Here is a 6,101-nt window from a genome sequence, read left to right as displayed (position 1 = left end):
CGGGAATTCCGGAAAAGTTAAAACTTAATTCATTTTGAAAAGTCAGAGCAAAATAATTTCATAAGCACACCATCAAGGTAATTTTGATCAAAACTGGATACATTGGATTCTTATGGAATTGTAAGATTTCGCCAAACAGTACTGTAAAACAGTTAACAATAATTCGACAAAACTGAGCTGATAATGCCATCACCTAACAAATTCCAATGATTGTGTGCAAAAGGTTAGGCACTTGGCGGCTGTGACATAGTCAGAAAAAGTTCCTCGTTGTATCGATTTTAAGATTAGCGTCTAATTGCAGATTGTTACGGGTAGACAGGGAAATCAACATGCTGACATAGTAGAATCAGTTTCATGATCGTATAATTGACGATCTTGCACACCAATCTATTTCTGATGGATCAAAAAACATCTTTCGTTCTCATACATTTTCAGATTTGGAAGATGTTTCCTAATGAATTCATCAAATAACATATAACTTTAATTGTTTATTTTAAGAAAAACAATCGAAACATGGTATTTACCTAGCGTTTGGCCGTATGCGTTTGACGTAAATAATGTCCTTTTTCAGGAAGAACAAACCCACCCTGCGTGTAGCCTTACTGACTGAGCAGTTGGAATTCATTGAAACAGTGTCTAAATTATCTGTCTCAAACATTGCTAAATGTGTTAAACCAAATTATCCTTGATTAAAGGGGACATAAGGAGTGGCAGGAAGAGAAACCTAAAAGTTCTTACTATTAATGAGAGACGAATACACATCCAAGTCAAAACCATCAAACTCCCTCATGACGTCACTGCAAAACTGGACTGTTGTGTGACCGCCACTCGGTAGAAACAGTGACGTCACATTGCCACTTGTCAGCTTGAAATTGTTAGTGGTGTTATTTTGAGTGAACCGGTGAGTTACTGCGAGTGTGTCCCAAGGTCGCTCGATATCCAGAACGTTAACTTGTATCGAGACCTTTAGAAACGTTTTAACAAAGTGTCAAGAAAGCACATTGAAACTCATTTACAAAACCTCATTATCATATTATTATTATTAGTAGTAGTAGTATTAGTATTATTATTATCATCATCATCATCATCATTATCATTATTATCACCGTTCTAATAATAGCACGTAATACCTTTGGCAAAGTCTCTATGCGCTTTGTACAGGGGAAACGAAGATATAAACAGGAAAAGGTAAATACAGAAACAATCAAATGCTGCATAAATCATCATCTACAATCACTATGTTACTTTCTAAACAAATACGTTTTTAAAAACGTTTTTAACTTATTGATGGAACTCGCATGTTTTATATCACTTGGGATCCTGTTCTACAGTTCGGGGGGTGGGGGCATGTCTGAAACTACGTTTGCCACAGTAGTTTGTTGAAATGGAGGGTATCACATATAGATCCCCCTGTGATGACCTAAGGACTCTCGTAGGCTCATATTTTACAAGGAGCCCTGAAAGGTAAGAAGGAGCAATTTGGGGGAAACATTGATAAACAAACAATAAGATCTTAAATTCAATACGTGATCTGACAGGAAGCCAATGCAAGGCACGTATGATAAGTGATACTAACTCGTATTTCTTGGTCTTTGTCATTAGCCTTGCAGCAGCGTTCTGAATAACTCGTAGTTTCTGGAGTTGGTTGTCTGGTAAGCCATACAAAAGACTGTTACAATAGTCAATGTGGCACATTACAAATGCATGAACTAATCTTTAAGTAGTTCCTTTGTCAATAGTAGTCCCTTTTTTTAAATTAAACCATTAAATCATAGCTACAAAGGAGTACATACCTCACTGAAAGGGGGCCTTGTACTATAATTACTTCTCCCTGCCATGGAATTTTATGGGGTAATCCATTATTATGTCTCAGAGATCATAGGATAAAGAGTTCTCAATATAGCTTGTGTTCATATGTGACCCTGCACCTCAAAACAAACAAAAAGTCGCCAGACATGAATTTTCAGTTAAGACCATATTCTGAAAGAGCAGACTTTAAGCTTTAAAATGATGAATAACTCAAATCAAATGGACTCTCTTAACCTATCTAAATATTGGAAAGAAAGCACAAACTCAGGAAAAGTGTGAAGTGAGAAAAGAGGCTCTGAAGTACAGTGTCTATTCAAGCGCTTAATCTTTACCAAACCGTGCTGGCTGTGAGATGAATGGGACAAAAAACAGGAAGTAAACCACCAGAGTAACAACAATGAAGGGATTACTCGATTAAACTAAAATTAAGCATGCCTCATTAACACATTCTGTCCATAATAAATGCCAACTTTCAAAGCAGTAGCACTATCCTTTCAAAAGTTATTAGAGTTGAAAGTGAAGAGTGTGGACAAGGTTTTTCAGAAATGAAAAGGGGATTCTAAAGACACACCTAATCACAATATTCTACCAAAAGTGTTCGAGATAAACTGCTAAAAAAACAGACTTTCCTGCCCGTCTTAAGATACCAAATTTTAGCATAATGTAAAAGAAGACCCGCTCTTTCAGAAAATATAAAAAAGTCGAGTTCGGCTAGGTTGACCCATTTCACTTATTTTCAGTCCAAACGCAAAATCAGTGTGTGCGACTTTATGTTCGTTTTGAGGTGCACGGTCACATATTGTAACGGGCTGGTAGTTTGCTGCCGCCTACGTTGGGAGAGCTGCTAGGATGGTGACAAACTAGGGCAGGCAATCGACACAGAGATCGAGCTGCGATAATCGGGATAAATCTACACGAATCTGGTTTGTATGACAAGTCGGTTGTGATTATTTGATTATTTGGTAGACTGTTGATCAATAAAGAATTGAAATAGTGACGATAATTTGATTTGAATTGAAGAATATTTGTGTGTCAGTCCCATGAATGCTTGTGGAGAGCAGCGTGGCTGAGCATGTTCTGACTGGTGATGTACGTGAAAATGCCTCGTGGTGTGGGCGGTCGTTACAATATTCATCTGATATGACCCCACAGTCAGTCTGCCAGTTGTTTCACGCCTCGTCATCATCTTCAAAAATGACCTATGTGCGTAAAACGAATCCTATGATTAGATGAACTGTTTACCATTGGGAGCAGTGATTTAAAACATGTTCAAGATATGACATTTGACACATATGTGTAGGTATGGTAGGTCAGTTGTTTCACAAAAGATCCTATAATAAGAATTTCGCAGCAAAGCCTCAGATATAAGGAGATATCACTATTTTTTCTAATGAAACCATAACTGTACATGGTTTAGTCTAGAAACATTGTTATTATAACTATTGTTCATATTTTTTTATATTAAGCAATACTTGACATTCCTAACTCACATTATAGAACTATTATTAAGCACTAAAGCTGGGTTTTATGTTTCATCTGCAAATGGTAAATAATGCCTTTAAAGGAGAGGTCCAAACGATTTTCATAATTGCACATAATGTAGTACATACATTGACAGCTCCATGGATAGATTTGTGGAATCCATCGTGGTTCTTAAGCAGAGAAACCAATACCCTGAAAAACTCAAAACAAATTACACTGAACAAGGATGATGACATAGGAGATGCAAGATGTTTCAGAAATGAAGCAGTCATGCTTGGGAAGTCCACCTATGTAGAAATGATGCATGTTTCTTCTTTTGATCTGCTTTCTTGAGCCCCCACTCATGCATTCTTACAGTGAGGCTGCAATGTCATCATCCTAGTTTACTGTGATTTGTCATAGATTTTGAAAACCTTATTCCTCATCCTAATAGGCCTAACTATAAATTTTGAAACTCTGTTCCCAGTATTATTGTTGAAGTGCAACCGTCTGAAAATCATCCGGAGGTCTCTATTAAAGACTGGAATATAGCGGAAAATTAATGTAGATGATAGAAGTGGCAAGCTTATTAAATGTTACACCTTGAATGCAATTAACCTTTTGAATTTTCATCTCAAATCATATGTGGTATTGTCAATGGTGCTTTAGGAATTATTTGTACAATTTCATAAACTAAAGCTAGCCACGATCATTGCAAACGCAAGGTAATCAATAACTCTGAGTGACCGACATTCTTTAAGATGTGCTTCTTAAAAAGAAGCCTTATCCTGGAGGAGATTTCCGCGTGGAATTAGATTGTAATGATGTGCTCTGTTTGGGTTCCATGCTCATGAATCTAATTCTCTATACTTATAAGATGCCCTCGATTAAAGTGTCTTGTGAGAGTACACGTATCTGTCTACCTGTGGTGATGGAATGATCTCTTTGTGACGTAATTGACTGCCACGTTAGTGTGACTGCCTTTACATCGCCCTTTAAATCATTTAATTCACTTGCTGGTACAAGGTAGACAGGTCAGCATTATCATTATACCAGAGACTGATAATTGAAGGCAATCAAACTTAGAGAATTGTCGAGTATTATGAAGATCTCAAGCTATTGGGGGGGGGGGGGGAAGTAGCGTGTGTGTGTGTATTCTCACTACCAAACCTATGATCAAATTGCAATTTAGAAAATTAGACATAATCATACACATTATAGGCACCTCCTTTCCGATCCTCCCACAGTAAGTTGCGCATGATACGCTCTACCACCCCTGATACCTTCAAATATCTCAACTAAAGAACTACATTATTTTTTTTGTCAGCAACTTTGTGAAAAACGGGTGACATATTTTAGGAGCCGGGGCCTTTGAACGTTCTTTATAAATGGCGCAATATAAATGCTGTTCTTTTATCATAATAATGATAATAATAACAAAAATAAACATTGGTAACAAATACTGTGTGACATTGCTCACCCTTTGATCCATAATTACAGACGAACACAAGCAACCAAGTTCTTGATTTAAAAAGTGAATCTCTCGCGATAAATGAGCCATCTTTTTTCATTTGATCTCGACTATAATCAATTTCTCCGAGGCATTGTGCCTTGACCTATCGTGCAAGTTTTAATCTAGAGCTTTAATGACATTGGAACACGATACTAAAGCATAATACATTACGTGACCTGACTTTGCAGATGGTGTTTCCTTCCAAACCATGTCCTCAAGTTTACTGCCTTCACGGTTGGAATCTGGTTGGTATACTTCAATGTACTTCAATATGTATGAAGACCTGAATATAAGAACGACCCAAGTCCAATTTTTGGCCAAATTCAGTTTACCATGGGAAATTGTAGCTTATGCATGGACTCATCTTGTGTATAAATGACAAATCCTAATTACCCCCGGAAGTGCCTAAAATAAAAATGAGTTAAATCTTATATGAATGGAAGAATGAAGGACTTGGGTCATTCTTACATTCATATTATAGCGCCCTCTCTCGTCCTCTCATCTCTATAGCAGAATATCATGTATATGAATCAAAGAACAACCCAAGTCCATTTGAATCAAAGAACGACCCAAGTCCATCACACAAAATGGCCTCTCCACAATTAATGTAAATGTCAATTGTCATAATAATATATGTTCCAATTTATATTCAATGTTGCCTTCCCATCACAGTAAAATAGAATATTATTGGACAAATAAACAAGATATGAAGTTTTTTTTTTAAAGTTTACTCGAAATGGTCTTCCATGGACTTGGGTCGTTCTTATATTCATATACTCGTATGTATCCAGCGTATAGATCGTACAGAGATGTGTACGTGACTATACACATGTTAGGGTTTATAGGCTCTACTTCAAAACTCCTAGTCTGCCCATGCGACATCTATATATCATAATGAAGGGGGCCGAGTGGGTGGATGAGAGCGAGAGAGATGATGAGATGAAGTGAGAACGGTGTGTGTCTATGATGGGGATGGTTATTTAAAAAAGCCAAAAAGGACAAGCACTTGACAGGAGTCATGTTAACAGCAAGCAGAGAGGTCTCTTTTATTGACTCATAATATAATCATAACACAATTACAGCCCCTAAAATGCAGTTTCGGCGAACCCTTGAGACACTATTAAGTGTACAGCATCATAAAGTCCGCACATGTTTAACACTAAAAACAACCCATTCATAGTAACACACAGATACCAAGTGAGTTATTGTCCTTAAGCCATGTAAATCACGGTGGAGTATCAATAGTAGTCTCATAACTAATGAAAGCATCCGCCGTCACTAGCTGAATGTCACCTAAAAGCTCTCTGCGTTATTTCAT

The sequence above is a fragment of the Diadema antillarum genome, unplaced genomic scaffold, assembly GCF_040938485.1.
Source record: "Diadema antillarum isolate AM-2024a unplaced genomic scaffold, OU_Dant_1.0 seq00000483_RagTag, whole genome shotgun sequence".
Taxonomy (NCBI): Eukaryota; Metazoa; Echinodermata; class Echinoidea; order Diadematoida; family Diadematidae; genus Diadema; species Diadema antillarum.
The sequence above is the reverse complement of the archived record's forward strand: the minus strand, read 5'-3'. Positions refer to the sequence as shown.